The 23,153-nt window shown below is 38.6% G+C and overlaps 1 protein-coding gene across 1 annotated transcript in view; it reads right to left on the bottom strand.

Moving 5' to 3' along the window:
- The window catches only part of tyn (trynity), a 74,451-nt gene that overhangs the window by 6,825 nt on the left and 44,473 nt on the right, over positions 1-23,153 (bottom strand). The gene's annotated exons all lie outside the window — the stretch shown is intronic.

The raw sequence follows: 23,153 nt of genomic DNA on the forward strand, positions 1-23,153 counted from the left end.
ATTAAAAAAAAAAAAACTTTAGTTGTATTTAAACAAACAATTCCATTTCCTCGTTTTTAACCGAGACAGTTCTCGTGCGAATTCAGCTTTGTTTTTCCACGTTCAACGTAAATATTGTTTTAAACTGTGAATTTCGAGAAATAAGTGCAAGATTTCCGAAAATATTGAGACTTGAGGTAAGTAAGTAGGCTGCAGTTGCTAAATTTAAAAAGTTTTTAGCCAACAATATGTGTCCCAGAGTGAAATCTATTGGTGAACTTGCGCTGCGCTGGAGTTTCTTCTACTGCTTGCTGGTCCTGCTGCTGTACATGGTTTTTACGGTGCGGTTCTGTTTTTCAACCCCTAATTTCTTACAGAAATTTCATAAATTGTTACTTCTGTTACCAAAACTTATGAACAAATATAGAAATTTTCTTGATAAGAAAAAAAATATAGCGATATAGTTTTACTTAGTCGGATTTGAAATCTCGATTGCAATTCTGTTTTTTTTTCCAAAAAAAACATAACATAAAAATAATCGCCAAATTATAATTGAATCAATAAAAATATTTTGTCGTGCGTGTATTGTCATGCTTCATAAAATAAATATGATTGAATCAACAAGAAATCTCTTTTAAAAACAAGCATATTTTTTGTTGACCCAGTTGCCAAATTTGACACCTTACGTCAAAACCATGAAAGGTCTTGTAAATTCGAAAAGATTTTCTTTTTGATTTAACAATCCATGGATTAAAAACAACAATACTGGATTTTTGAAATAAAAATACTGGATTGTTGAAACAATAATGATTTCTATTTGCAGCCAAAACAAAATGAAATTCTTATTGATTTTACGTCAAATTTTATTAAAATTAAAATATTTTTATCTGTGTGCTCTATGTCTATGTTGCTGCGACTCAATCCGCTAATTTTTTTTTCGAATTTTATGAGTGGAATACTCACAAGCGTAAAAAAGGTGATGTTTACCATTAAATTGGGATTTCATGTATTTCATTGATTAATCATTGAATTGGTCGATGAACCTGACGAAATAAAACAGCCAGTTAATAATAGTTGTAGATTTGAAGTTTTTAACCCAATTACATTAGATGAACTTAAATTTATTTGCTTTTCATTAGGAAAATCGGCTGGAGTAGATAATGTTAATGCTAGAGCTATTCAAGATTGCTATCATTGGCCACATCTTGCTGGACCTTATTAATGAATCATTGCAAACTGAACATGTGCCACAATTTTGGAAGGAATCCTTAGTGGTCCCTATTCAAAAAGTTGCTGGACGATTAAAGCCGAAGAGTTTCGTCCCATCAAAATGTTGCACACATTAGATAAAATTTTAGAACTTTTTGTTAAAGGCCAGCTGGAGTGTAAAGATACGATTGTTGCTGTTTTTTTTTGGATCTTAAACGCGCATTTGAAACAATTTCTCGGCCCTTGTTGTTAAGATCAATCAAGCGTTTTGGAATTACGAGTACTGCATATAAAAGGTTTGAAAGCTATTTGTCTGACAGAATTTAACGGACTGTTTTTATTTTTTATGTTTCCAGTCCCGTGGATAATAACCTTGGAGTGCCCAGGGAAGTGTATTAAGGCCCCTGTTATTTATTATGTATATTAATGACTTGCGACGTGTTTTACGATTTTGCGACATTAATCTTTTTGCAGATGATACTATGTTATTCATTGCAGCTTAGGATTTAGATGATGCCGTTTTACACTCGAATGAAGATTTGCGTTCTCTAAGTAGATGGTTGAAGTATAAGCAGTTGAAATTGAATACAAGTAAAACTAAATTTATGGTAATTTCGCGGAATCGAGTAATCTGCTGTAATTGATGATGAGACTATTGATCGCGTTCGAGAGTTTAAATATCTTGGCGTGATTATTGATGAGAAACTTAAGTTCAACTCTCACATTGACAATGTCATCAAGAAAATTGCCAAGAAGTATGGAATTCTATGTCGACTGAAAAACGATTGCCAGTAAAATACAGCTATACAAATCAATCACCTCTCCTCATCTAGACTTTTGCCCTTCCATTTTATTTCTGGCCAATGCAATACAAATATCGAGATTACAGCGCTTGCAGAATAAAATAATGCGTTTGATTTTGAGATGTAATAGATTCACTTCCTCAACTTCTAGATAACTTTAAAACATCTGTTTTGAATCGTCTGGATTGCTTTGAGTTTAGTTTTACTTGCCATATTCCATACCCCATATCTAGAATAAGTAGCAGATTTTCGAATGCGTGATAAAGCAGTAGTATTTGTTTTTATGAAAAAAAGAGACTAGGACACTTTCCAGAGAACTCCACATGTAGTACTGTTGGCCTTATGCAGTGTGTTGATGTGGGGGGGGGGGGGGGGTTGATTGAAGGAGTGGCCCCCGCCAGAGGACCCGAGCCCAAATCCACGATTGGCTTTCAGAAATAAACACTGCTGTGCTTGTACTGTAATGTTATCAAAGTTTAGGCAGCCACAATTTTATCTACAATGATTATTTTCTTTGGAACTGTATAAGAGGTGTTCTAATACTTTACTTCAGTAGTTCAACTACGCGTTAGAGTGTTCTTCATTCTTAATCTATTGTTCTGCAATATGCGTTAACCCAATGAAAAGAATTGTAAGATTCTCTTATAATTTTGCATAAAAAAATTTCAACCGAATCGCGAAAGGAATCACGACATGATCAGATTCATGTGGTCGTTGGAATATTTTCTGTTTCTTCGGAAACAAAACGCGCCGAAACTGTTGCAGAAATCGTCGAATGATGGCGATTTCTGCGCGTTTTGCTTCCAATTAAAGGGATACTAGACAACCCCCAATACTATGAACTGATGCACCGATACACATAATCTAAACCGCTTATACACCAAGTTAATATTTATGTAATCTTCTAAACAGTGAGAGAATTCTCTCAAACCCTATAGTTAGGTAAAACACACATAACGAATATATCTAAATAGAGCTGGAATTAGGGCCTAACAGCTTTTATAAACAATGTCTTCTCTTGATGATTTCTAGAAATTCAAGGCTCGCCCACGCAAACCAACATCCTTATCGGGTAGGGAAAGACTTCCCTTATCCGATGATTAGGTTGGTCTGCGTGGACGTGTCTTGAATTCCTAGAAATCATCGATAGAAGTCATTGTTTACAAAAGCTGTTACGCCCTAATTCCTGCTCTATCTAGATATGTTGTATCCGGGGAACATGGACTTATCTAATTTTGGAGGCCTCCGAGACTCGCGGACACAACATATATACGTTATAGCTCAGGTAGCATAGTAGCAATTCAACTGTATCGCAAATTAGTTCTTAAAGTTGGTAATGCTATTATAATGATCAAAAAACGAAAATTATAATGATCCACAACATTACTACATTTTTTAAATCTGAATGGTTAAGTGCATGTGCACACATGGGTGCGATCTGCGTGCGATAAAACGGAAACCTTCAATAACCAATGGCGTAATACTGCTGATGACACCATTGGCTCTATGGAGTTTCTCGTTTTATCGCAACCACAGTTAAGTATTCAGATTTTCAAATGGCCAATCTCACTAACCCCGCGGTTCCACTTGCCCCGGTGTATCTTATGTCGTTTTCGTTTTTGCGGTGTAGCACCGGTGTAGTGTAAGCAGGAATAAGCGCGAGTCTTTGACAGCTCAACATCATTTGTTTGTAAACAAAGGTGCATCCTATATCTACACCCTAAAATATTTCGGTGTACGGCAGTGTAGCACCGGTGTAGCTACACCGCAAAAACGAAAACGACATTAGTTATTGCTTTTTGCACTAACACGTGCGTTCTAGTAGGGTAGAGAACTACTTCGGCCTAATCGCCCATTTTGGGCCTATCGAGCAGAAAACTTCAAATAAATCCATGATTTCAGAGTTAACAAGTCAATTATGCGTTTGGTACGATACTTTAGTTAATAAGCTACGGAACGAAATCAATGATATCGCGTGATATGAAGGTTTGCTTCAATTATTCCCAAAAACAAAAGAAGCGCTCCGACCGAATCAATTTTTATCTTCATCCGATAGGCCGAAGTGAATTCATTGGCGTTTCAATGGCGTTTCAATGCGTTAGGCCGAGTTTAGAATCCGTAGGCCGAGTTTGGCGTCAAGAAGCAGTTTTATACTTTTGACAATATCTCAACGATTGGTTTCTCTTTATCAAATATTACTGTACATACGGAATGGTAAATAAATTTGGAAGCCATCAGTAATAATAACATTCCGTTTGGTGCTAAGTTGCGCTAGATTAAGAAAGATAAAGTGTGGGTTGTTCTTAATAGGCCGGAAATGGGGTATTTAACCCTAAATGCAATGAAATTGATTTTTTACTCACAATAAATTCTAAAATATTTATCTTACACCAGGTGTTAAAATTACCGATTCCACATTTAATCACGACACTATTAGATACTATTCATATTTCCAAGAATAGTTTCATGTCGTCTACATTTATTTAAACAATCCTTGTGCTCTACTTTGTTAACGAACAAAATAGGGATTTTTATCTTCCATGACTTCTTGTTTTAGATCAGAGTACAGTACACGACACGGTTCCCTACACCAAATTGGGAAATATTAGATTGTATTACAGATTTGCATAAAAAACATAAAACAAATTTATGGACGATTTTTTTAAAATAATTTTGCAATTTTGTAATCTTAGGTGATATGATACAGAAACAACGATGTTAGAAAAACAGAGAACAACACGAAAACTCCCCTGCGCAGTCGCATGTCCGCTGATGAGGTAGTATCTTTGTGTCCATGCACGACAATAACTTCAAACTTAAGTGAAAGCTGGTGATAGAGTATTTGCCCCAGAGAAACATGAATGTACTGTAATGTCCTCAGAGCTCGGACGAAATTTGAAGAGCAGTTACAAAAAGATATTAAAGCTGTGTGGAGTACCTGCCAGAAACTACAAAAAACCCTGGTCGAATCGATGTCATGATACCTGTCGGAAGTAATGATAAATTTAGGAGGACGAACACACTACCGCGCTGCTACCTTGGAATATTTAAGATATTAAATGTAAAAATTTAATTTCATCCTCTTATCCTATCATTTTTTGCACATTTTTTAAATTTTTCATTGGAAATGCACCACATAAGGGTGAGTCAATTTAATAACTCCCAGCTTCCAACAGGTCTTCCGATCTGTATTGATATTTCGAATAACTTCGTCAAATTCGAATGAATTTGGTTGCGATCTGGATTTGCGGAAGAACTTAAAAGTTTGTATGGGAAATTAATGGTGAGAAACTATTCATTTTCTTGTCAAAAATTCACAAACGGCTCAATATTACCCGTGCTTGAGCCTTAGATAGAACAAACTATGTCAAACAACTTTGTGTAAGACCACAGATCGAGTCATCTTCTGTGCAAAAAATATGACCTTTAGCCCAAAAGCTTCACGCATATCCAGAAGCGAACAGTCAGAGGTGGCAAATGCACATTTTTTGCAAAACAATCGTCCAAAGCGATACAAAACAGCCAGCATACGGGTGGTCTTGCATATGAACATTACAAGCGAACGGCGGAGATAGAGAATATGAAAAATGCCGCAGCCAATTTTTTTTTCAAACAGTCTATTTTAATTACCGTAAAACGGGGTATTTAATTTACTCTCTGCGCTTTTCCGAATTGGAGAACCAATGGGTTCCAAATTGTAGCTTAGAGTATTTCCGTTGATATTGTAGGGGAAATGGCTCTAATGTCGGACTATGGATCTAAGATTGGGCCCATCGCTAAAAATCTGCTATTTATCAATTTTATCTAGATGAACGCGTCACTGGGACGTTACTAATGGATATTTTTGGTCGCTATTGAAAATTAAGTCGATTGCTGAATTTATGTATGGACCCAAATTAAGGGCATTTAGGCCGATATTACATCCATTTTCCCTTTATAGTTTTTATATAGTATGTTTTATATATTTTACAAACATATTCAAAAGCTATTTTCTTGAAGTAATGTCATCTACGTACCAGGTCCGGGCGAGTGGATTTGTCTTTTCACGGCCAACAACCAACAAACAAACGGCCCTTTTCAGGGCCACCAATCCAAATACAGAAGGAGTTACGATAATAGATATCGATAGATCGAATAATTAAAAGAACTAAGAGCAAATACGTTTGTTCCGACCACTCCCGGACTTTGCGCTACATATTCCAGATATTAGATGTAAAGTATTCATCATCTATTTCTCTTACCATCGGCCTATACTTACTGATATAGGTAAGTAGTAATATCAACCGGTGGAAACTAACGATTTTAAATTGGCTCACTACTTGACTAGCCTATTCCTTACTGAGCAGAAAATCATGGATTAAACCCCAAGATCTTCCACAGCACAATATATCACCATCGTCATTTGTATATTTGAGATTAATCATCAACCTCGGAAACCTATCAAACCATATCAAACGAAAACCTAGTGCTCGATGACTCTGGAGGGATCGTTTTTGCTTACTGAGTAGAAAATCATGGATTTAATCCCAAGCTCTCCGTCATGACTCTTAAAATGCATAATCACTAAACAAAATGAATATTTTTTTTCGATAGTCGGCTATCGAGAGATTAAATGAGCAACACAAAAAACAATACATACTTTTGGTTTGATCGCCAACTTGAGGCGAACCCTAAAGTGCACCCCACACGACAATTTTTATTGACAATAATCGTATTGTCAATTTATTCTATATTGACGTGAATACATCGATATTGACAATATTTATATATGCACATCATCAATATTATTGTCACTACTTGAAAGTATTGACAATAGTTCTTACCGTGTGGTGGTTCGCTTAACCAAATACCCTACCCGAACCTCCAACTCCGTAGCACTTATGATGGTGTCGCATTGTCGTTTTGGAAGAAGTCCAATATTGATTTCCCCATTGAATAAGAATAAGAAATGGTACAAAGAAAACTAAAGACGCGTTTCCTCAGCTTGCTGATTTCTGCTACAGAACGGACTTGCCATGAATCTTGGTAAAATATCAACGATGGTTTTTTCGCAATTATGATTCAGCTACTTATTGTAGAGGAGTAAAATTATTAAAGAAATATAATTTTCAATCTCTGTTCTTGCGGAACAATACAGAAAAAGTATTTTGGAGAGTACTCGGGATTTTTTTTTCTTCCAAGGTTTTCAGGAAAACATATTATTTTGGAAAACGGCATTCATTGTGGTTTCTCCTTAATTGTAATTTGACAACACAGGGAAATCGGCATCAATAAAACTATAATTAAGAATTATGTATGACATACCTTCATCCTTTTCATTTCTGTCATCATCATGCACATGCCGTATATTTTCTTCATTTTCCTCGGCCATTTTAACACATTCAAAAGCACTGCCTATCGTTTCCATATTGTCAAACAAATCCATCTTTTCAATATCCCCGAGAGAGAAGTTCTGCAGCTCACTGCATGTGGAAGCATTAAAAGTTTCCCATACACTTCCGAAACCAAACGCGCAGGTCTCATTACCGATTTCGATCATCTGAACATCATCTTCCTCGACATTGGCATCTTTAACCTTAAGAAAACACTCAAATTCACTGCCCTCACTATTGACCGAACATGCTGAATCAGATTCAGAGAGAAAGTTCAGAATCTCTTCAAACTCCTCATCGCTTTCCGGTTCCGGTTCTGGATTATACATCGCCACGCTTTCACATACTGGATTCCTGTTTTTACGCTTTAAAGCTTCGCGTTTTAAAGCCGCCTTTTTTGCCTTCGTTAAATGCGGCATTTTTATCGCTGATTTAAAAACTGCACCCAGAACACGAAGAAGTTACGCACGAATTGAGCATAATTTTTGCATACATTAGTCAGCTGGCAGTGCTGCCAAAAGCAAGTTTAGTATTTAGTCATAATATCTGTTAGTACTCGACATTATCATTTACGAAGTAGAAATGCATTATTACGCGTAATAAGCCATCGCAATCAATATTTCTTTCAATTTTAACGCAATCCTCACGCAACATTCATTTGAGAATTGATGTTTTATTTTGAATTCGGTGAAATGATTCTAGCAACCTTGTGAATCAGCACAACTGAAAATAAACACACACACCCTCTCCGACTGTGCCAACAAAACAAGACTGGTCATGTGTTTTTTTTTGTCCCTTTCTCACTGATGTTTGGCAATGATGATGACGTAAAACATTTTGCATTTTAAGAGTGCGAGTGTAAAAGAAACAACAAGCCTGACAGCCAGACCAATGCATAGAGAATTGAACAACAGGAAAGTGCTAGTACGGCGCCGGGGGGAAGCTCTCGACGTTTCCAAATTTTCGCAAAGTTCGTTTGGTGAAGTTTTCGCGATTTTGTGCTCGTCGCCGCGGATTTTTTAACGTTTTTATAATAGTTGAGTCATAGACCAACAAAGTGAAGCCGTGTACAAGAGCGGAAAGTGTTGTGATGCAAATTTCCACTGATCTGACGAAGCGATACTCGGCCGTGACCGAAATCACGAAGGTTAGGCATAATAAACTTCGTGTTGTCGTTTCTAACCTGAAGCAGGCTAACGAGATTGCTGCCTCCCAGCTCTTTACGATTGAGTACAGGGTTTACATACCAGCTCGTGATGTGGAGATCGAAGGTGTGGTCACCGAAGCGAGTCTGACCCCCGAGATCTTGGAGAAGCAGGCGGTTGGCCCCCGGTGAAGATACTGGATGTCCAAAAACTGGGCTCAGTATCTGTCAGCGAGGGTAAAAAGAGTTTTACCCCCACAGACTCGTTTCGCGTGACCTTTTCTGGTTCAGCCCTTCCTCAGTACATCGAGTTGGGAAAACTTCGGCTACCTGTGCGCTTGTTTGTTCCTCGGGTCATGATCTGCCAAAACTGCAAACAGTTGGGACATACGGCCTCTCACTGTGGCAGCAAGACACGCTGTTCCAAATGCGGGGAGAAGCACGAGGATGGCGCCTGCACAGTCACGGCACCAAAATGCGTGTACTGCAAAGGATCTCCTCCTCATGGTCTCTCGTCGTGTCCGGTGTACAAACAACGCGGGGAAAAACTAGAGCGCTCTCTTAAGGAGCGTTCCAGGCGGTCTTTTGCAGAAATGCTTAAGACGGCCAAGCCATCGACCAACGAAACAAATCCCTTCGCTCTTTTGTCAGATTACGAGTCTGGCTCTGACTTGGCTGAGAAGGGAGTTTCTTTCAGTTTTCCGGAAGGTTCTGCCCGGAAACGAAAACGCATCCGTTCGCGGAAAGTTGACAATGAAGAACCAAAAATCAGCTTGCCCAAATCAAGGAGTGGTGGAAAAAAGGAGACTTCTACTCCTCCTGGATTCCGCAGAACTGATTATATCCAGGATTTTCCACCTCTCCCGGGGACATCCAAAACCCCCGATGCCCCAATTTTCAGAACACAAGCCCCTTCTTCATCTGGGTTGTTCTCATTTGATAACATTGTGGACAGTATCCTCAATTACCTCGATATTTCTGATCCTCTGAAAAGCATTGTTCTGGCAATGCTTCCTACTGTGAAAACCCTCTTGAAGCAGTTGACATTGAAGTGGCCCCTCCTTGCAGCAATCATCTCCTTCGATGGATAATTTTCCAAACGAGGTCGGGGATTTGATCACTGTTCTACAGTGGAATTGTCGAAGTCTTATTCCTAAGATAGAATCGTTTAAGTTTTTGGTTCACAATAATGATTGTGATGCATTTGCTCTGTGTGAAACTTGGCTCTCTTCAGATATCGATCTTCCTTTTCATGATTTTAACATTATTCGACTGGATCGTGAGGATTCGCGTGGAGGAGGAGTACTTTTGGGGATCAGAAAGTGCCATTCCTTCTATAGAGTGAATCTTCCACAATTTCCAGGTATTGAAGTTGTCGCATGTCAGGCTTTTGTTAAAGGCAAGAGCCTTTGTATTGCTTCTGTGTATATTCCTCCCCAAGTTTCGAATAGTCAAAAACAACTTTCAGATATCTGTTCAGTTCTTCCTACTCCACGGTTGATTATGGGAGATTTTAATTCCCACGGTACAGGCTGGGGGGAATTGTATGATGACAACCGTTCTACTTTGATATATGACCTCTGTGATAACTTCAATATGACAATTCTTAACAATGGAGAAGTAACACGTCTGGCTGGTCCATCCTCAAATGGAAGTAGATTAGACCTCACACTTTGCTCTAATTCATTATCGTTGGATTGCACGTGGAATGTGATCCAGGATCCCCACGGTAGTGATCACTTGCCGATCAAAGTTTCGATTGCCAGTGGGTTCAATTCGTCGGAATCCGTTAACGTCGCGTACGACCTCACCCGTAATATCGATTGGACAACGTTCAAGACCGCGATAGATGAAGCCGTGTCGTCGGTAGAAGAGCTTCCACCGTTGGAGGAATATAACTTCCTCTCCAATCTGATCTTGGACAGCGCGCTTCGAGCTCAAACTCGACCGGTTCCAGGAACGTCTTTTCGTAGAAAACCTCCTACCCCTTGGTGGGACCAGCAATGCACTGAGGTTTACCGTAAAAAGTCCGACGCGTTTAAGCTTTTCCGGAAACGCGGAACACCCGAGTATTTCGAAGCGTACTCGACTCTTGAACACGAACTCAAGAGCCTCATCAAAGCCAAGAAACGCGGATACTGGCGGCAATTCGTGGACGGTTTATCGCGCGAAACGTCGATGAATACGCTTTGGAACACGGCGCGAAGGATGCGTAACCGGCCTTCAAACAACGAGAGCGAGGAGTACTCGGATCGGTGGATTCTCAAGTTCGCGCGAAAAGTATGTCCTGATTCCGTGCCGTGCCAGATGATTCCTCGCGAAACGACGAATTCGGTAGACGAGATCAGCCAGCCTTTTTCAATGCTGGAGCTCTCACTCGCGCTCCTTTCGTGTCGCAATTCGGCTCCGGGGGCTGATAGGATCAAGTTCGACTTGTTGAAGAACCTCCCAGACGTCGCTAAGAGGCGCATGTTGAACTTGTTTTGTCAGTTCCTGGAGTTCAATATTGTTCCAGATGATTGGAGGCGAGTGAGAGTTATAGCCATTAAAAAGCCTGGAAAACCCGCGTCAGATCATAACTCGTATCGTCTCATCGCGATGTTATCGTGCATTCGAAAATTGTTGGAGAAAATGATCCTTTTTCGCCTCGACAAATGGGTTGAGACGAACCACCTACTCTCAGATACTCAATTTGGTTTCCGTAGGGGTAAGGGAACGAACGACTGTCTCGCGTTGCTTTCCACAGAAATCCAGTTGGCTTTTGCTAAAAAAGAGCAAATGGCTTCTGTGTTCTTGGATATTAAGGGGGCTTTTGATTCAGTATCGGTTGAAGTCCTTTCAGACAAACTCCACGCTTGTGGCCTTTCCCCATTAATTAATAACTTTTTGTACAATTTGCTGTCAGAGAAACATATGAGCTTTTCTCATGGAAACTCTACAGCTTCTCGATTTAGTTACATGGGTCTCCCCCAGGGCTCATGTTTAAGCCCCCTTTTGTACAATTTCTATGTCAGAGAAATTGACAATTGTCTAAGTGACAACTGCACGTTGAGACAACTTGCAGATGATGGCGTAGTGTCTACGACAGGGCCCAAAGGGGTCAACCTGCAAGGACCCTTACAGGATACCTTAGACAATTTGTCTACTTGGGCTATCCAGCTAGGTATCGAATTCTCCACGGAGAAAACTGAGTTGGTCGTTTTTTCTAGGAAGCATAGCCCAGCACAACCGAAGCTTCAACTTTTGGGTAAGCCGATCACTCATTCCATGTCTTTCAAATATCTTGGGGTCTGGTTCGATTCCAAATGCACCTGGAGATCCCACATTGAGTATCTGAGACGAAAATGCCAACAAAGGATCAATTTTCTCCGAACAATTACCGGAACGTGGTGGGGAGCTCATCCGCAAGATCTTCTAACGTTGTACCGGACAACGATTTTATCGGTTTTAGAATACGGTAGTTTTTGTTTCCAGTCGGCGGCTAAAACTCACATCATCAAACTGGAACGTATCCAGTATCGTTGTCTTCGTATCGCGTTAGGATGCATGCACTCGACTCATACGATGAGTCTCGAAGTGTTGGCGGGCATGTTGCCACTATCGGATCGGTTTTCAGAATTGTCCCTCAGGCTCCTCACCCGTTGTGAAGTAATGAACCCACTGGTAATCGAAAACTTTGAGAAGCTTCTTGAGCTAAACCCTCAAACTCGTTTTATGTCATTGTACTACGTGTACATAACTCAGGATGTCAGCCCTTCACAGCATAATCCCCATCGTGTATGCTTCTCCGACTTCGGCAATTCAGTTAGTTTTGATTTATCTATGACGCGGGAGATTCGTGGAATCCCAGAACATCATCGTTCCATGATTGTTCCGTCAATTTACGCTGCAAAGTTTGGCCAAGTTGATTCCGCAAGATCGTTCTTCACAGATGGATCACTAATAGAGTCGTCCGCTGGTTTTGGTATTTATAACGAATTTCATAGCGCCTCTCGAATGCTTCAAGCTCCCTGTTCCGTATATATTGCTGAGCTGGTGGCAATACATTATACGCTTGAAACTATCGCCTCACTTGCACCAGATCACTACTTTATGTTTACGGATAGTCTCAGTTCTGTCGAGGCTATTCGCTCTATGAGGCCGGTAAAGCACTCCTCGCATTTTCTCATGAAAATACGAGAGCTTTTGAGTGCTTTATCTATAAGATCTTTTGTCATCACCTTTGCATGGGTCCCATCTCATTGCTCGATTCCGGGCAATGAGAAGGCGGACTCACTTGCTAAGGTGGGCGCTATGCAAGGCGATATTTACGATCGACAAATCGCCTACAATGAATTTTTCTTCATTTATCGTCAACAGTCGCTCGCCAGCTGGCAAAATAAATGGAGTGAAGGAAGTTTGGGACGATGGCTATTCTCGATCATCCCTAAGGTGTCGAAGAGTCCTTGGTTCAAGGGGTTGGATGTGGGTCGAGACTTCATTCGTCTGATGTCTCGCCTCATGTCCAATCACTATTCGTTAAACGCTCACTTGTTTCGTATTGGGCTGGGAGACAGCAATCTCTGTGAATGTGGACAAGGTTACCAAGACGCCGATCACATCCTTTGGTCTTGTGCTGAGCATCGTGGAGTCAGATCTGAGCTGTGCGATTCCCTTCGGGCTCGAGGTAGACAACCTAATGTTCCAGTTCGGGATATTTTGGCTAGACGTGATCTGGAGTTTATGAAACTCATATATGTTTACTTTAAGAATACTAACCTTAGATTGTAAGTTTGATTAACCTTGTGTTTAGTTTGTGTATTGTGCGTGTAGTTTTTTTTAATGTTTGTCTTCAAGATGAATAGAAATAAGTTCATGTTTTAGGATTAATTAAATATTTGTATAATAAATCATATTTCAAACCTCCTTCTCCCTTTCCCCATCCAAAAAATTGTAAATCTCCACTAACCTCGAGACGACCGCGAGTAATCGGTTCAATTCCTTTAACTCTAGATTTAAGACATTAATCATGTATAATGCAAATGATAACTCGGCTCTGTAAAGTTTATTCGATTGAGCCTGTACAAATAAATTAATATAAAAAAAAAAAAAAAAAAAATCTTGTTTCATTTTTCAAACATGGAATTGTGGTAATTTTTCAAAGCCCGCAATCTGCAGTGTTTTTATAGTGTCTGTTTCCCAAGTTTGCAGTAGTCAGGACTAGGGCTTGGTGATAGATCTTACACCGCATCTCACCACGAAGAGGCTGCGTTACGTAGAATGATTATGTTAGTTAATTAGATAGGGAATTCGCCATGCCCCTCTGCACCCTCTGGATATGGCCATGATTTAAATGTAAATGCAATTGATTTAAATGTAATTTTAATTGTTAATGTTTTTCATGGAAAGTTGCCAAGTAGAAGCTCGTTGAATTCGCCCTATTGCATTAACTTGTTGCAACGATTGCCCTTGGCGGGGGACGCTTTCACCACTAAGTACCTTACCCGGAACATGTCCAGATGTGACCATTGTGAACCTGGGAATTAAATGTAGCTACCATTATTTTTTTTTTGAATGTTCATGTATTTTAATATGTCAGAACGTTTCAGGTCACTTGTAGTATCGATACTAGTATTCACCGGAACCAGTTGATCGATTCAAAAATATGTTTGTGTGCTCTCTATCATCTATAAAATATTAGTGTAGAAGACCCTTAGTGCACAGCAAAACCTTTTTTGTGCTGCGCGTGTGCTTTCATGTGATCCCTGTCTGATCATATCATATTTTTTATACATGAAAATTTTGAAAAGCGTCAGCAAATTTAAAGTTTAACTTAGATTCAACTGATAACAAAAAATTTCTTACAAAATCAATAGGTTTAAAAACTTGGACACACGCGGCCATCTTGGGGTCTCCCTTAGCTCAGTCGATAAAGGCGCAGCTACAAAGCAAGACCTTGCTGGACGTCGCTGGGTTCGATTCCCGGAATTTTTCGGGTTGGAACTTTTCTCGACTTCCCTGAGCATAGAGTATGATTGTACTTGGCACGCATTAAATACTAATGCAAAAATGGTACATGCATAGAAAGCTCTCAATAAATAACTGTGGAAGTGAATCTAGAACACTAAGTTGAGAGCACAGCGGCGCCGGTAGTGTAGTGGTAAGCGTGATTACCTCTCACCCCATCAGGCCTGGGTTCAATCCCAGTCGGCGCCGCCGGGATGTTCTGATGCATAACATCTCTGATCACGCCACGGGAAGTAAAGCCGTTGGTCCCCGGTTCATGAGTTGATGGGTCGATAGGTAGGATCCAGGTGTGGGAACTGCCTCTCTGGCGTCGGTAGCATTGGTGCTCAGCACGGAAAACAAGATCGACGAAAAACAAATCAAGGAAAAAAAAAAAGTTGAGAGCACGCAATAAGCTCATGTGCGATAAGCAATAAGCTTAAAATGCGTCGAAGATGATTAAGAAGAATATTGTTAACAATAGGTATATTTGGTTTCGATTAAAATTATTGTTTAAACATTAATTATGTTAAATAGTATTATCTTGCTCTCCACATTATGTGGCATAGAATAGCATGAAAATTTAACCCCATTAGATTTATTTTTGATTCGCAGTAGAATGTATGTGTACAATATACAGCTTGAACGCAGCATGATAAATTGTTTGAATTTTACTAAACATTTTTTTATAAATGAACGATTCGCATACAAAAATTAAAACAGCACACTCAATGCAAGGACGAATCTAGTGTTGTGGGTTTAATGATAATTGGATGAATGTTTTCCGGCATCAGCATTTCTGCTTACCAACCAAATAAGATAAATATAAAATGAGAAACATGGCAGCATCTATATGTTCCCTGACCTTAGCACTCAGAGACTGAAGAGGCAACGATTCATTATTGTCTATGAGCCCGATTAATCATAGCTTTCCACCGAAATGCATATTTTGCAAAGCACATAGCACAAACGATCTTCACGTCTTTCTTTACATTTCCTTTCCATTGCGTCCGCCGATGAAAATTGATGCTTTTCTCTTTCGTCAAGTTGAAAGTTTTTGGGTCAAATTTAATTCCGCTTTCAATTTTAGCGTCTTGCTGCTGCTCATAATGGTCAGTTCGATCTAACCTCTCGTGAGTGAAATTTCGGGTGCAATGAGCGAGTAAAGCAAAATGTAAAACTCTCCATTCAATTAATTTTTGATTTGCAGTAGAATGCGTGTGTCATTGAACACTGGCAGTGCGTTAGAAATAAAGTTCATCGAACTGAATAAATATGTACACAATCTGCTTATGTATCACTTATTGCAATATCATTAACTCTTTTGTGTAATTCTCTTAAACGGCTTATGAAAGATGCAATGTTTCCGAGTTCAGTAGGAGTTGCACATATGTCTGTGTTTTTTTTATATAGCTCCATAAGACTATTTCCAACGACACCGTCTACAACCCGCACCGGTTCATTAGACAGACAGGCATTCGGACCATAATCAACGCCAAGTAGACTAATAGAGAAAGTTCCGTTTACCAACAGATTTTTCAACTGTCGTGGGAATTGAACCCTGACTCCGTGATTCACAAATTAGTTTAATTATGCTTAGCCAAAAGAATGTATACTAATTGATTATGGTCAAATTTGGAATTTTAACTATATATGACTTACCGACTGGAAATTTATACTTGATCCCAACTTTATATTCTTTTCGCATTTTGCAGGATTTTTGCACCACTTCAATTAACTGAATGTATCTGCACGATTCCTTAGTGTTTTAGCACCAATCTGATTCTGAAGTTTGGAACAGCGGTTCTCGAACTTTTTTGTTTTGCCAAGAATCATTTTCAGACTTCAAAGTTGCTTAAAATGAGTATTGGTATTCAGATGATAAATATTCTTTTGAATCCAGATCGAATACCTTCGTCAGAGTTCTACACACTGACTAAGCCTCTTCAACAGATCTGCGAGAAAAGTTCGATGGAGTTCAATTTCTACAGCATGCACCATCTTGAGGCTGTTCGTTAGACTAATGCAAACATTTTGAGTTTGTGCTTAAACGCTCCCAAATCGGGTCCTGCACCGTTTGAAAAATTCATGTAAATTTCTGCGAGATATAGCGCTCATAAAATTAACGCTAGGTTTGTTACAAATTTACGCAATATTTCGTGTATACAGGCCGGACTCGATTATCCGGAGGCTCGATTAACCGGAGGCTCGATTATCCGGGGCTCGATTATCCGGAGAAAATGGCTCGATTATCCGGAGTCATATTTTTTTACCTATTTGCAAATTATTTTTCATAAACCGCTTGGAAAACCGACTTTTGATCCGAGGACGAGTAACATACATCGTTCGACTCAGTCTGACAAGATCGGGAAATGACTATGTTTGTGTGCATTTTAGCATTAGCATTAGCATCGAACAAGTTGCACAATATCGTAGGTGGTACGAATTCAAAACTATTAAGAGCAAGACGGATATCTATTACTGGACAGATAGTAAGTAGGAAGTAATTACTATCTCCCAGATAAAGACATATCCCGCTCCAACAGTTAAGGATTGTCCTGGCCACGTCCTTACAACTGGTAGGGATAGGAAAGGTATGTTAGTCCAACATTTACTTAAGAGAGATGCAGAGAACTCTACGACCCCTCATAAATGTCTCGGGAATTTAGGAATTATGTTAGTAGGGAAGGTAAGCCATAGGATACACCCAGTCAGTGTTGCTGGCATATGTAGTTTTTTTTATTAATGTTGAAATTGCTGTCCGGATCATCTGCTGAAAGATAAGGTTGCTGAAATAAAATGACTATGTTTGTGTGCATTTGTTACAAAATCCAGCGTTAAGGGGTTTTGGATTAACTTAACTGAAAGGAATCAAATATATCATGTTCCACAACAACATACAAAAACTGAATCGCATGATGGTACGTTCACTAATTACGTCACGTTTCGGGGGGGGGGGGGGGGGGGTAATGGCAACCGAACAAAATTTTTGAAGATCCGTAAAAAAAATGTACCAAATGGCCTTTAACCCTCCGTTACTCGCGGTGTTGTACTTTGTACAACACACATGAGTTTTCCATTGCCATTTTGTTGCTGAGTTACCAATCGATCTGAAACCAACGAGTATTCCTCAAAAAACTTGTTTTGATCTAAACAAGCTAAACTTTGATTACAGTTAACACCTAAAAAATGCGGATAATAGGGAAAATGTAAATGGAAACCGTGAAAACTGTGACCATACTACGTGGGATTTGACTTAATTGATTACAACATGGAATATATCAAGATTCTGACAAGATAGAAAGTTACTGTCTCTGACAAAGTTGACCCCCTGAACAAGTTTGCCGAAAACAAAAACTTTCTATCTGCTCAGGATCTCGAGCTATTGTGTATGCGAGAATTGCATGTGTATACTAGCACCGAGTAGGGAGAAAATTCTGAACAACTGTCCACCAACGAAAAGATCTTGACTTCCTGAAAAACTTTGCCAAAGACATTTATTCTTTATCTGGTCAGGATCTAGTGATGTATCACATGCGAGAACTTAACATGTATACGAGCACTACCTAGTGAGAAGATTTTGAACTACTGTTGATCAGCAAAAAAGCTATGATCTCCTGAACAGCTTTGCCTAAGACAGTAACTTTCTATCTGGTCAGGATCTCGAGATATTTTATATGAGAATTTCACGTTTATACTAGCGCCGTGTAGTGAGAAAATTCTGAACTACTGTCCAACAGCCAAAATTACTTGACACCCTGAACAAGTTTGCCGAAGACAGTAACTTCTATCTACTCAGGATCTCGAGCTATTGTGTATGCGAAAATTGCATGTATATACTAGCGCCACGTAGTTAGAATTTTCTGAACTACTCCACCAACGAAAAGATCTGGACTTCCTGAAAAACTTTGCCCGAGACAGACACTTTTTATATGGTAAGGATCTAGAAATATTTTATATATGCGAGAATTTTACATGTATACTAGTGCCGCGAAGTGAGTGAAGTGAAGTGCGGTTTCCATTCACATTTTCTCTATTATCCGCATTTTTGTGGGTTAACTGTGATAAAATTTTAGCTTATTAAGTTAAAAACAAGTTTTTTAATGAATACCCGTTGGTTTCATATCGATTGGTAGCTCGGCTGCAAAATGGCAATGGAAAACTCACACTGTTGTACAAAGTACAACGCGCGAGTACTCGTGTTATAAAAATTGGCGTGAGTAACGGAGAGGGCGGTTTCGTGAGAATTAGTCTTTTGGTGGCTTCATACCTGAAAATTTATATCAATTTTCTTATCTTATTTTGTAGTTCAATTCATTTATTCATCACTTCAGTAAAAACAGTAGTTCATCAGTAAAGTGATTCAGTAAAAACAAAGAGAATTGCAAATTTGATCATAAATCAATACTTATTGACTATTTTATCAAGAATATTTCCCCTGATTTCACGAAGTAAAAACTGCCGTTCCAACGGCAATTGGTTTTCCTCAGCCCATGTGATGATAGTGTCAATACTGTTCAGCGCTGATTGATCTGGAACTGGTTCGTACTCCTCATCTTGGTTGTCATGTGCTGTAGAAATGTTTGCAGTTTCATCCAGAGTGGTGTTCGTCACGCTTTCTCCTTCATAAAAATGTGAATCATGGTTAAGAACAGCATTGACTATGTCAGCATCAGACATGACATCGAATTCCGCATTCTCGTCTTCATTTTCGCCTGCAGCCGCTTTATCAGCAACCATCAAATGAATTGTTACACTATCATCCCTACAGCACCGGAACTAATATTTGCAATGTTAACGTTTCAAAAACATTAATGGAAAATTGTCGAAAATGATCGAGTGCGTCAAGTTAGGAACCGCGTCAAATATGGTGCCTTCACGGTAGCCGTGATTTTTAGCCAAGCTCAACTTTGTCTTTACACACTCGTGAGAGTCACGAGACTACGATTTTTCGCAAGTTGAGGGGTCCCATGGCGTGGTTGGCTACACGTTCGGTTCTCAAGCGTATAGTCCATGGGTTCAATTCCATTGATCTTCTTATCGTATTTTGATGTATTTTAATGTGCCTCATGATAGGTTGTCATCCAATTCCGATTCTGGTCACTATCCCGGGGCACCTGGAACTTGTCCGGAAGTGGCCAATATGGTCCAAAGTACTTAATTTTTCCACCATTGATCTGGTTCTCGAATGTTGATGTAATCTGATGTGTCGCATGATAGATTATTATTCAAGTCTGGTTCTGGCCACTTTTCCGGAGGCACCCGGAACTTGCCCGGAAGTGGCCAATATGGTCCAAGGTACTTAATTTTTGCCACCATTGATCTTGATATCAAATTTTGATTTAATTTGATGTGTCGCTTAATGGGTTTTGTTCCTTTCAAGTCAAATTTAGCCTCATGGCCCATAAACGCCGAAACTTGTTCCGGCCATATCTACAAAACCAGTGGTCCGATTCCATAATCCTTCAATAGCGTTCAATGGGACAACTAAAAACATTAAATGAGACCACATAAGACCAAAAAAAAAATTTTTTTTTATGGCTCGATTATCCGGAGTGAAATTTTTTTCAAGACTCCGGATAATCGAGTCCGCCCTGTATCAGCAATATTGTATGCATTCTTGTAAACAAATTCGCTGTTTATGCAAAGTATAGCTAAACATTAAACGAAGGGAGATTTTACGCGATAGTTAAAATTCAGATTTTTTTCTGTGTTGTTGCCTCCCAAAATTTAATCTCATTTAGTTAGAAACTGACTGAGCACAAGTTCGTCATTGGGAAACGCAAAATTTTTGTTCATCGCCTTCGACCCTTCTACTCTAAAAAGTTCGATACTTTGAAATTGAAACAGTAATTAATTATTTAAAAGATTGGTAATCTTGTGCTGTTTTTTAGGCAACACTGTATTGTGCGATGATACCCCGTTGGCGTTTGGACGTTTGGCAAAATGGAATATTCTTCTTTATACATATACATAAACAAGATAAAAACTCTGAAGTGTACTTAAGAACTTTAGGAGAACGTCTCCTTCTAACCATTGGGTAAATCTATTAAATTAATTTCACCATAATCCCTTAAACTATTGGGATAATTATAATTGAATGCTCTTGTAATAACACATTACTAATTCTTTAAAAAATTATCAATGATTTATGTGAGCTTGTCTAGAAGCACCATTTGAAATCATATCCTACTTGAACATTTTGTACTGTTAGAATTATCATTCAAAAAGAAGGAAAAATCTTTTACAGAAAACCTTAATTCACCGTTTGAAAAATTCATGTAAATTTCTGCGAGATATAGCGCTCATAAAACTAACGCTAGATTTGGCATAAATTTACTCGATATTTCGTGAAAATTTAAGCACAATATCGTATAAATTAGCAATATTGTATGCAAGCTTGTAAACGATTTCGTTGTTTATGCCAACTGTAGCTCAACATTAACCGAGGGAGATTTTACGCGATAGCAAAAATTCAGAATTTTTTCTGTGTACATCTATCCGTCTCCAAGACAAAAACATTGATGTGAGAAAAGAATGAGTATCTTTGAAAAGCTGGAAAATGGCAGAAAAGCAAGAAAACTTTAAGAACTGCTCATTTTTAAATGAAGGAAAAATACTTAAGTAAAACATTAAATTTTGATTTCTTCACAAACTTTAAAACCTGGAAATATATTAAATTTCTTCCTTTCTGAGAAACTGAAAACCACAGTCCAAGACTTCACTAAATTCTTAAAACTTAAACATTTCTTATTCGAATAGTCTGAAAAATATCCAAGTGTTAAAAATCTCGGAAACATCACTACGCCTGGAAGCTATCAAAAAACTTCGAGAATTCTATTTTTTCAAATGGTTCGAAATCTATTAATTTCATTCGGCCAAACGTCCCACCCCCGTATTGTGCCATGATTTATATGCTCTATTTCACGCGACATAAACACCAATGTTGCCTGCTGAGCAGTTGATTGAGCAGATTCATAAGACATCAGTGTCTTGAATGATCAATAGCTTTTGTCCCGAATATATTATTCGAAAAATGGTCTTCAGAAAGTTATAGCTGAGAAACTTTCATACAAGCTCAGTTATATGGTGAAAATATAGAAATATATGAACAAAAAGTTTGCTTCTCTCTGCTGTTAATTCCCATATTTACTTCAAATACTTTGTGCACGGTTAGTTTTTAACTAAATGAGTTTACATTTTGGAAGGATGATCAATCCTGTAAATCCATGTACCATGAAAATATAGTTAATTGCTATCTCATCATCTTGATGCTGTTCGTATAATTTTTAGAGAAGTTCGGTTTCCGGAGACCCGAGGGTCATTTTGAACTGAATTGTATGTTTTTGAACTCTTAGAAATTATGATGAGAATGAGACAATTTTCAGATATATAAATATACCACCCAGGTGTAAACGAACGGTTTTTTTTATTCTTTGTGGCTCAAACTTAACACACATTTTTCACTATTTTTTTTTTTAATTTCATCATTATTCTGACATTTAAATTCCTCTATTTATGCGGTGGGTGGTACCGTCGACTCATCACTGTTTTTGGGCTGTCCTTCAACCAATTGAGCTGATTTTCTATTGATAACTAGTTTATGGTTGACACTAATCACATACATGCGTGATTGGATGAAGAACAGCATAAAAACAGCGATGGGAGGACGTTACCACCTGCCGCATAAATGGAAGAAATCAGGCATAACATTTGATAACGGCACAAAAGCATTTGTAAACAAACTTTCTAAAGCCCTTTACACGTGAACCAAAGTACGCTCACGCAAACCAACAACATCATCGGATAAGGGCAACTATCACCTTTCCGAAAGTGGTATTGGTTTGCGTGGGCGTACTTTGGTCCGCGTGTAAAGGGCCTTAGAAAGTTTGTTTACAAATGCTTTTGTGCCGTTATCAAATGTTATGCCTGAAATACTGTATTATGTTTTATTTTTGGGAGGGGTTGAATGTTCCTTCTAGTGGTTTAATTATCGAGGAAATAACCAAGCCGACGTAAATACCTTTGTAAACATTTCCTTTAAACGTACATTTATCGAAACTGACAACTCGCCCACGCAAACTAAGACCACCCAAGTTGTTTGATAAAACCATCATAAAAAAAATCAATAATTGTTTATTGTGGTTTTGAGAGAGAGAGCCTGATAAAACTTTTCCGTCTGCATTAAGTTTATCCTCAAACAACAAGGTTTGGATTAAAACTGAATAGTTTCATGTAACCTAATGGTTTTTAATGTATAACCAATGACATTAAAAAACTACATCTCACAGCAAAAAAATAATTTTGATATCACGTCAAAGTGGATGCACTACAATCATGTCGAAAATATGGTGTAATATTACTTGCTAAAAAGGACAAAATTATCATTAATACAATGCATGAACTGACATTACGCTGCTTTTACTGCATTTGTTTATTTATGTGGTCATAAAAATTACATGAAATTTTCGACATGATTGTAGTGCATCCACTTTGATGTGATATCAAAATTATTTTTTTGCTGTGCTTGTTATATATAAAATGGATGATTTTAACAAGTTTATACAGAACTAGGAGGAAAAGGAGGAAAAGCTGCTCGTCCGCTTCAGTTTCTAAAATGCTTAAATTTTTTGAAGTCCTTGCTACGCTTCAGCTCGGATA

Source organism: Ochlerotatus camptorhynchus, unplaced genomic scaffold (genome assembly GCF_037179485.1).
Source record: "Ochlerotatus camptorhynchus isolate MF236.1 unplaced genomic scaffold, CSIRO-AGI_Acam_v1.1 ptg000696l, whole genome shotgun sequence".
NCBI classification, from domain to species: Eukaryota; Metazoa; Arthropoda; class Insecta; order Diptera; family Culicidae; genus Ochlerotatus; species Ochlerotatus camptorhynchus.